Source organism: Mustela erminea, chromosome 21, assembly GCF_009829155.1.
Source record: "Mustela erminea isolate mMusErm1 chromosome 21, mMusErm1.Pri, whole genome shotgun sequence".
NCBI classification, from domain to species: Eukaryota; Metazoa; Chordata; class Mammalia; order Carnivora; family Mustelidae; genus Mustela; species Mustela erminea.
Window position 1 is genome coordinate 35,702,158 of NC_045634.1, and position 9,670 is coordinate 35,711,827.

The 9,670-nt window shown below is 41.1% G+C and overlaps 1 long non-coding RNA gene across 1 annotated transcript; it reads left to right on the forward strand.

Annotated features, from left to right (window-relative positions):
• The first annotated feature begins 2,373 nt into the window (after positions 1 to 2,373).
• On the forward strand, positions 2,374 to 8,421 carry LOC116581831. The gene is made up of 3 exons (XR_004282250.1): positions 2,374 to 2,464; positions 5,761 to 5,986; positions 8,156 to 8,421. It is a non-coding gene; the product is annotated as an uncharacterized LOC116581831 (long non-coding RNA).
• Positions 8,422 to 9,670: the final 1,249 nt, after the last annotated feature.

A 9,670-nucleotide genomic window follows, 5' to 3' on the forward strand; every position in this document is an offset into this window, starting at 1 on the left:
TGAAAGAAATTACCTTAAGTTTCAAAAATATTATAAGACATCAGGCCCTCTTAAAGGGAAATCATGTTTTATTCCTGAAGACAATTCTTGTGTTATTTTAACCATGTGACATGTCAATGTAAAAAGTTAGAGGTATTCATTATTAGAATAGTACTAAGAGTCTATGAAGTACTGAGTACAATGCTAGCTATTTTTTTTAAATATTTTATTTATTTATTTGACAGAGATCACCAGTAGGCAGAGAGGCAGGCAGAGAGAGAGGAGGAAGCAGGCTCCCTGCTGAGCAGGGAGCCCGATGCGGGGCTCGATCCCAGGACCCTGAGATCATGACCTGAGCCGAAGGCAGAGGTTTTAACCCACTGAGCTACCCAGGTGCCCCAATGCTAGCTATTTTAAACATCTCAGAGTGCAGCAAGGTCAGAGGAAGGAACCCTGTTTTACAAAGGTGGAAACTGAGACTCAGGGTTTTCTGGTTCCTGTGCTTATGCCGACTATTCCTGCGAGAGCATTTGATAGAGACCATGGGCTGCTGTTGATTCCGTTATAGATAAGAACATCAGCTGGAAAACATCACATGGCAAGATACAAACCTGCCTTTCCCCTTGCAGGGTACTTTGGATGCAAAGACCGCCACAAGAAGAGATTTCTTTCTTATGGTAGAGTCTTTCTTCAAACGCCTGGAAGCTGTTCTATTTCCATTTCAAGTCCCTGTAGTCAATAGGGACTTGACTATTTTAAGAGATCTGAAAGAACAGCTTTCAAAGAGAACTTGGTTGATGATGCATTTACATTTACTTTAATTTAGTTGGTGGACTTTGCGGTGGAGACCTCATCTGAATTGCCACCATCAGTTTTCTCTCCCCCATATTTGGATGGTTTGGGGAACAATGCATGTAAGAGATGGGTTTGGTGTTTCTTAGTCCTGGCAATTCCTCCTCAGTCTGCTTTTCTTAGTCCCAGTGCACACAAGCCCTCAGCTTGAAGAGTTCTCTCTCTTTTCTCTTTACTCACCTTCACTCTTAGGAGATCCCATCAGTTCTTTTGGGGAAACGTGCTATTTGCAGGCATCAAACTCTTAAGTTTATAACGTCAGTCAAAACCTTGCCTGTGGGACCCTCGCCTGTTACTCCATAATTATCTTTTGCTCTTGGATGACATTTTTTTAAAAAACCAAACATTCTGACTTCTATCTCAAACTATTCTTTCTTTCAGCAAATGTGCCCATTAACCTACCTTGTCACAAAAATTGTATATGAGGAGTCTTCTTTAATTCCTTTTTATTTCTCTTTCTCCTCCAAGTACCCATCCACAATCCTAGCAGTTCTGCCACCAAAAGATTTCTCAACACACATGAATTCTGTCCATCTCAGCTATCAGCAACATACTCATTTCCCCCCAAATTCATTGATTTTAAGAAATGTTAATACAACACCTACACGATGGACTAGATATTGTTCTAGCCGCAAGACATTCAACACTGAATAAAAATAACTCCAATTCTCATGGGGCTTACAATAAATAATTATTGATCGCCTTTTATTTGTAGAAAGCATAACAATAACACTCTTGGAAGGAAAAATATTATAGTGGTATTTTATTCTTTGTATAAAGTTCTACCATTAATTATTCTCATTTCTTTTTTTTTTTTTTAAAGATTGTATTTATTTATTTGACAGAGAAAGAGATCACAAGTAGGCAGAGAGGCAGGCGGAGGCAGGGGGCGGGGGGAGCAGGCTCCTTGCTGAGCAGAGAGCCTCATGTGGGGCTCGATCCCAGGACCCTGAGATCATGACCTGAGACGAAGGCAGAGGCTTAACCCACTGAGCCACCCAGGCGCCCCCAGATTATTCTCAGTTCTTTGAACGTGACAAGGTAGAATCAAAGTCCCTGTTAGTTGTGTCACTGATTAGGTTTCAGGTAAGTTTTGATGAGTTATTAACCAGTGAAACATGACCCACAATACAGATACTCGACATTCGAACTATTGTTTAAGGAGTTACAGATCTTGGATAATATTCTTATCCATTAATAGTATTGGACTTGGATAATATTAGTGCTTTCTCTGCCCTCATTACTGAAATTATATGTCATTTATGAAACCGTCTTGGAGTAATATTCCTTTCTTTGTTGATTACCACATGATTGTTTTAAAACAACTTCTATTTTTGCATAGTCTCAAAATGTGGTGCTAACTAAAAGGTTCTCGGATTTCAAATGTCAGTCAACCCAGAAAATAGGCCAAATAGGCCAGGTTTCACTGTTTGAGATAAAGAAAGCAAAAAAACAAAACAAAGCAAACTTAGATCGACTTTCAAAAAAAAAAAAAACAACTAAGACACAGACAAATATTTTAATAGAATTTTTCTTTTTTCATTCTAGCAACTAGATAATTGAACAAGCATGAAGATTTTGATGAACATGATTTGTTCTTCACAAGAGTTTCAGAAGCTAGTCACTTGTCAAGGTAAAAGCAACATTATCATTCAAGACTATATTCTCTAATGTTTTGTTTTCTGCTGACTTTCAAAATACTTTGATTAGTTCTAGGGTCTCCTGGGAGGCTCAGGCAGTTAACCATCTGCCTTCAGCTCTCAGGTCATGATCCTAGGGTTCTGGGATTGAGCCCCACATGGGGCACTCTGCTCAGCAGGGAATCTGCATCTCCTTCTCCTTCTGTGATCTCTCTCCCTTTCACTCTTTATCAAATAAATCAAATCTTTAAAAAAAATGCTTTGGTTAGTTTTGGAAATGATGGAGCAAATAATGAATTAGTTCTTAACAGATGATCAAAGAGAGTTCATAACCTTAAAGTAATTGACATTTTTGAAATGCGGAAAATACTAGAAACACATTATTGCCTGAAGTATAACTTAGTTAACAACATTCTGTTTGCACGGTCCTGATGGAGATTATATTTTCCAGAATGCACAGGACATTGACATGCATATGATCATTAAAAGTTCTTCATAGAATAAACATTCTTCATTTTTATTTGAGTATGTATTTTAATAATTTTTCGTGTTAATGCTTTAAATGATCAACTTGTTAAGCATTAGAGGGTTATTTGCTCTTTTAACAAAAAGTGTATACACTCTAACGATGTCAGTTTACATGAAAATACAACTTTTCCAATTTATAGAAGAGGAAAGAAGAGGAAAGTTTGGCAGAAGTTCCGCAAGCTGTGACCTAGCATATCAATATCACAACGTAAAACAGAGCTCCCTCCCCTCAAATATTAAGTATTAGTTGTATTGGAAAAGTTGTCTTACTCATCTTTTAGTTCCCTTCAGATGCTTAACCCAGTGACTGATGAGTCTTTAGGGCTTCATAATTGTCTGATAAATGAATGAAAATACCAAGAGTTGAACTGTTGCCATGCGTTATTTACATTTGCAAATAACTTCCGTCTACTTTGTTAGATAGACAGGAAGCACTTGTGAGCAAGTGAGGGATGCGTGTCATTTCCCGACTTTTAGACAAAACTGCTAACGTGCAACACGGTCAGTGTTATAGATCACTTGACTGACGTTATCTTTTCAACTTCGTTTTTGTCTTATATCTACCACCTTTGTATGATGTCCGACAAACTCAGGAGGCCCAAATATGAATAATTTTCTTGCTGATCAATCTCTGCTCATTTTCTACATATATATATATATTTTTTATTATTATCTTGTGTATTTTATTTATTTATTTTTTTAAATGTTAACCCACAGGAATTGCGGTACTAAGTTCTTGAGAGCTTTGTCTCCAAAAGATGATCTGTGTCCCTGCCTCGTGTAGCGAATGCCTCCCTGGTAGAAATGGTGAGAACAGAGCTCTTGGGCGCTTCCTCCCCCTCCTGGCCGAGTTCCATATTACAGTGTGAGGTCTGTCGTAAATCCGTCTAACTCAGAAAGCTTCTGGCACTCGGAGTATTCCCAGTTTTCTATTAGTTTTTGTTTATGTCCAAGTTCTTCTTTCATTAAAGAGAAAATGCCTTAGTGTTGTGGTAGCTTTGTTTGCACCTGCATTCAAAAACACCCATGTGAAAACTGCGTGATATCAGAAGTCTCAAAAAATGGGACTGGCGGGGGCAACAGGGAATTGTTGTTAACTTTATTAACGTAATTACATTCTGGTAATGTAAGAAAATCTCCACATTTTATTTATTTTCTAAATATTTTATTTATTTGAGAGAGAGGGGGAGAAGGCACAGAGGGAGAGGGAGAGGCCAACTCCTCGCGGAGCAGAGAGCCCGGTGTGATGCGGGATCCCAGGACCCCGGCATCAAGACCCCCGCGGAAGGCAGATGCTCAACTGACTGAGCCCCCCAGGTGCCCTGAAAATGTCCAAATTTTAAATACATCTGCTTGTGTGTAGGAGTGGAAGAATGTGACAGCTGGTATTTTCTTCAAAGTGCACCGTCAAAAAATAAAGAAAAATTAGATACTTAATTCAAATGTAATGTTACCAAATTTTGGCGAAAAAAATTGAGAGTAATAGGTATATGGGATTTCTTATGCCAGTTACTGTAACTTTATGCCCCCCTGATTTTATTTTCTAACTTAGAGCATAAAACGTACTTCAGAGTGATGATTAGAAAATATCCACAGCTGTTCCCAAGGAGCCATAACCTTCACTCCCATTTGGGACTAGAGAAAGTACTGTAACTGGGACCAAAGCTGGAGACAGGAAACATACAAATAGTAGAGATAAGGTCTCTGGTTTGAGGGTAATTTGGGTAATCCAGTAGACTGAAAGGCCCCCGGGGCCAGCCATTCCCTCAAAAATCTCTTCGCAGCCACACTGTGAAGCCCGAGCAGAGTGCAAGGAGTGGAATCAAGAATGTGGGAGAAGAGGGGGTGGCGCCATCCCCTGAGGACGCCCAGCGGACCCGCATTAGGACCAGGCACACATACCCCTCTCTCTCTGCCTGCCTCTCTGCCTACTTGTGATCTCTCTCTGCCAAATAAATAAATAAAATCTTAAAAAAAAAAAATAAACAAATCCATAGCTACCAAAATCCTCTTAGAGTTAATGTCAAGGGCCCCTTGAGACCAAACTCCAGATTAGAAATAGCATTTGGCTTAAAAGATGTTGAGGCTCTTGTAACAACAGCCATCTCGGTTAGGACCATAATGCGCATCAAAGACCACACTAAATAGTTTTTTCACTAGGCCATTCTATGCTTACCATAAACCTATGCAGTAGTTCCCTTTTGTTTTTATTTTTTATTTTTCCTAAATATTTATTTATTTGAGAGAGAGTATGAGCACAGGGAAGGGACAGAAGGAGAAGCAGTTTCCACGCTGAGCGGGGAGCCCCGTGCGGGACTCGATCCCAAGATCCCAGGCTCATAACCTGAGCTGAAGCCAGACACTTAACTGACTGAGCCGCCCAGGAGCCCCCCTTAGTTCTTCTTAAAAGTCATTTTAGTGAGCTATGGTTGATGTATATAAACACCTGATTTCTCTGTGCTGATTTCAACTGAATGAGTTTGGAGAGAAGTATGCAGCCATGAAACGAAAAGTCTAGTAGCAGGTCCCATTTTCCAGATGAGAACAATATAACTTGGAGAGGTTAAACAACTTTCCCGAGTCCTCCCAGCTGACAGAAAAGGTTAGGGCTCCAGGCCCGCCCCCGTTCAGAGCCTGCGCGCAGCCAGCAAACTGCCCTGGGTTTGGACCGAGAACGTCCTGCAACAGGGATGAGAAGGGCCCTGCCGGTCTCTCTGGCGAGCGCCACTTACAGTCTCTGTTTCTTGCTTTTCTTCTATAGCAAATCTCTGAACTTAATTAACCACATGGCTGAATCACATTTTCCGTGATAACTGCTAGTAACCTTTCCGATTGCAATTATGCATAATGACTCCATCATATCTTTGTCCACAACTACTCTGTATTGAATGGAATCAGTCTCACAGAAGACGCTCCTCAAGCGGCAGTGGTCTCCGTGTTAGACGGACTTAACCAAAGCCAGGGACAAGCAGCCTCTCGAGTAATAAGTAAGTACCTGGATGTAGAAACTGCTTTTCGGAATAAAAGCGCTACAGTTTTTAACGTGTCTGGTATATCTAAAAGCCTTGGATGTCTATAACTTCCATAAGCTTAATTAGAGTTATATTTGGAAGAACTGGAGGACATATTTTAATTACATAGCTTTAAAAATATGTCTTATTACAATGTTGCGTTCACACAGAAGTCCTCAGGTGCTATATTTATAACTTGCATCACAGTCAGGAAACAGGAGCGAGTTTCTAGAGCACGAAAGTGATGGGTAATATGAAATGTTAAATTCTGATTCTTGGGGTTGTCGCCGTCAGCAGTAGCTGAGCGAAGACAGTGCGGGTCTCTGTTACTATGTTTGCACCTTCCTGGGAATGTGTGATGATTTCAACTTAAAAGAGTTTTAAAATTTGCTGCTTTTAATAAAAAACCACAAATGTAAAGGTCAAGAGATTCAGGTCAGGATAACTGAGTCAATAGTCAGATCTTTTATAAATGAAAAATAGCTGGAAAAATCAATAACCAAAAAAACCCACTTTTAATAATCCGAAAAAAATAATAAAACAAAAAGTGGCATCCTAAACAACCTTCGGTTGGAAGTCAGCATTATTAATTTTTTAATTAACAGAAGAAATGACCAGAATAAATTTCTGAGCTGAGACATACACGTGAAAATTCCATGGTGAATTATTTTTATATGAAAACAGTCTTTCATGACGAAAGCAAGAGATATTCCATGTAATTGAAAATATAGCGTTCAAAAATTTTTCTGTGTATGCGGGGTACGTTTGAGTGTTTGGGTCAGAGCAGCTACTGATAAAATAACTGGTACTGAATGCAGAACAAATATTCAACTATAAGACTTTGAATGTGAGGAAATTTCTCCAGAAAGGAGATCAAGTCAGAAGTGCCTCGTGCTGGCAGTTTTGTTTCCAAGGCACAGGCTTTAAAAATATTTGAAAAAACTAACACAGAAAAAACACTTTGTTTATTCTGAGAGGTATTAATTTTTTCTTAAAAAAAAAAAAAAGGAAAACAGACTTGCTAACTAAAGTCAGTCTGGTGCTAAGAGGATGAGAGTCTCCCGAAACTCTTCCTTTGGTGTCGGCCAATTAAACGCTTATACCTGCTTCATCATTTAATGTTGGGAAGATCAAGATTTGTCTGATCAACACAGGAAAATGACTTTGAGGATAGAGACGCCTCTAATGTGAAATCACAGAATCACGATCCTTTGAGGATGGAAATGGCTTATAGGTAAGTAATTGGAATATTTTTTTTTTGACAACCACAACACCAAAGGCGTAGCTGATGAATTTCCTTAATGGTCTCCTTGTCAGCAGATCAACCAAGGAAAGGCTTTTCAGTTATAAGCAAGTCATGGAAAGTGCATGTAACAACAACAGCGACAAAGATGACCCACTCAGACCCTGCGGCAGAGGTTCAACATTTGGCTCTGCAGTGGACCCCTGGCCAAGTTTCCAGCTCCACGCCTCTGTAGCGGTCCTGGGCAAGGCAGCTCCCTTCTCATGCCCCAGGGCCCTGCTCTGGGATCTGAGGGTTGTGTGGTGCCCTGGGGTTGCGTGGGTATGAAGTAAGTTGATGCACACAGAGGATCTAGAATATAGTACTCGGTAGCTGTCACATCCACACTTTAATGAGGCGTTCCCCGTAGCACGTACCAAGTCCACTGATGGTACCATATGCAGATCTTGAGATGTTAGTCCTTTTCTGCTCTAAATACCATTCTTCAGATGTCTGCTGCCCTGACTGTCCATTTACGGAAAGACTCTTCTCCCTTTCCAGCAGAAGGTTTGCATGGGAAATTAGGAGTAAACCAATACCAGCACTAACCCATCTGCCGGAGAAACTCTTGAATCGCTTTTTGCCTTTTACAGTTTTTCTACACTATTCGTCTAATACTTAGTAGATTGTATGGAAATGTAAGGTCATTCACATCAGAAATTTGTGTCCATTTGGTTTATGTATCTCTGGGGCCACAACAGACCCTCGGCAAACACTTAGTAAATGGGTGCCATTGCATGAGAGAGTGATTTCTCAGGCTGGCTTCTGAACACTTGTGTTACCCTCAAGAGGAGATAGTTTGGAACATCACTGGGAGGCGTCTGACCCATTTTCTTCTCATGTGTCTTCTCTCTCATATTCAGACACTGACGCACCTTTTCCCTGGTCTACCTGGCTTCTCTGTCACCTAGCTGATGATTGTCACAGAGCTCACTCCTGAACACAACAGGTATTGTGAATGAGTACAAGACAGTGAGAGATGTAAGGCATTAAAAATGCCCCCAAAGCCAAGAGGTCTCAAAAACAGAAGACTGTGCTGTCCTTTTCTGCCATTAAGTCCACTTCTGGTGAATGTTGCCTTGTCCATATTTGTATGCTGGTCACTGGCGGAAGGACTTGCAGACATTTCGTTATTTGACCAGCATTTATCGACCACATGTGATGCGGTAGAATCTATTACTAGTTGAGAATTTTCCTGAACTGAGTATGTATTGATTTTTATGAAAGTTTTCTTTGCTTTTAATATGTTCTGCACATTCCTGGTTCTAGCCATAGAAAACCAAAATGCTACCTCTAAGCCTCCTCAACCGGAGCAGGGAATTGTGGCGCCTCTGGGAGAAGAGTGTGTCAGCGGGAGGACCTCACCGCTGTGGGGAGAGCGGCTTCTGCAGGGAGGAGCTGGAATATAGCCTGGAAAGTGACGTGGGAAAATACGGGGATTGGAGCACGAGTGTTCAGAGTCACATCACGAATTTACCTGAAGCCAATCAATTAATCTGTTACTCAGTTTCCCCAGGTGTACTATGTGCTACTGGAAACTGTGCAAGGAACAAACAGATAATAAATGTTATAAAGAACTATGGCCTCAGCAGTCATCCAAAGATGATTATGACCTTTGTAAACATATTTCCTTTTTCCATTTCTGCAGAGTCTCCATTGATATAGGAATTTAGAGCATAAAACGTGGTCTGCTGTACAGTTGGACCAGCCGGTCTGTGTCTGTATTTGGGATCACTTGTATGAAAGTGTGGAAGAGTCGGCTGAATGAATTTCAGGAGAAAAAGAAATTTCTCCTGGGCGGCAAGAAATTCCACCGCCTGCCCTTGATGCCTTCTGTGTATTAACATGAGAGTGAGCATCCTTCCTGGTTTTTGGTTTTCTTTCCATAATGAAAGGTACGGCTAACACTGGAAATATTCCTGGGGCAAAGTAACACAGTATCCTAAATTCTCAAAAGGATGCAGGAGTCTTAGATCTTCTGAGGAGAGCAGGCCGTAGGAGGACAACACTGAAGATGTCTGGGGAAAGAGTGGGGATATCTGTGGGAAAGGAAGGACTCATGAGGAGAGGAAGCAGAGCATGAAGGTCAGGGGACTCACGGTGTCACTTTATCAAGGTAAAGTACAGCGTGAGCTACCTGCTGGGTGTCCACCACCGCGATCTTGGATCTCCCTGTGAGTCATGGGGCTAATGCCCTTCCCTCCCTATGTTCTGCTGCTTTCTTGGGCTGTGTGCTCTTCAAGTGCTGCCCGCCGCACCTTCAGCAGGAGGAAGCCATTATATCAACCCCCTCGCTTCCGTTCATGCATCCCTTAGACTGGTTCTGAATTATCTTGGAGGTGTCAGGTGCTAGCTGGGCTAGGTGCTAGGGACCCTGA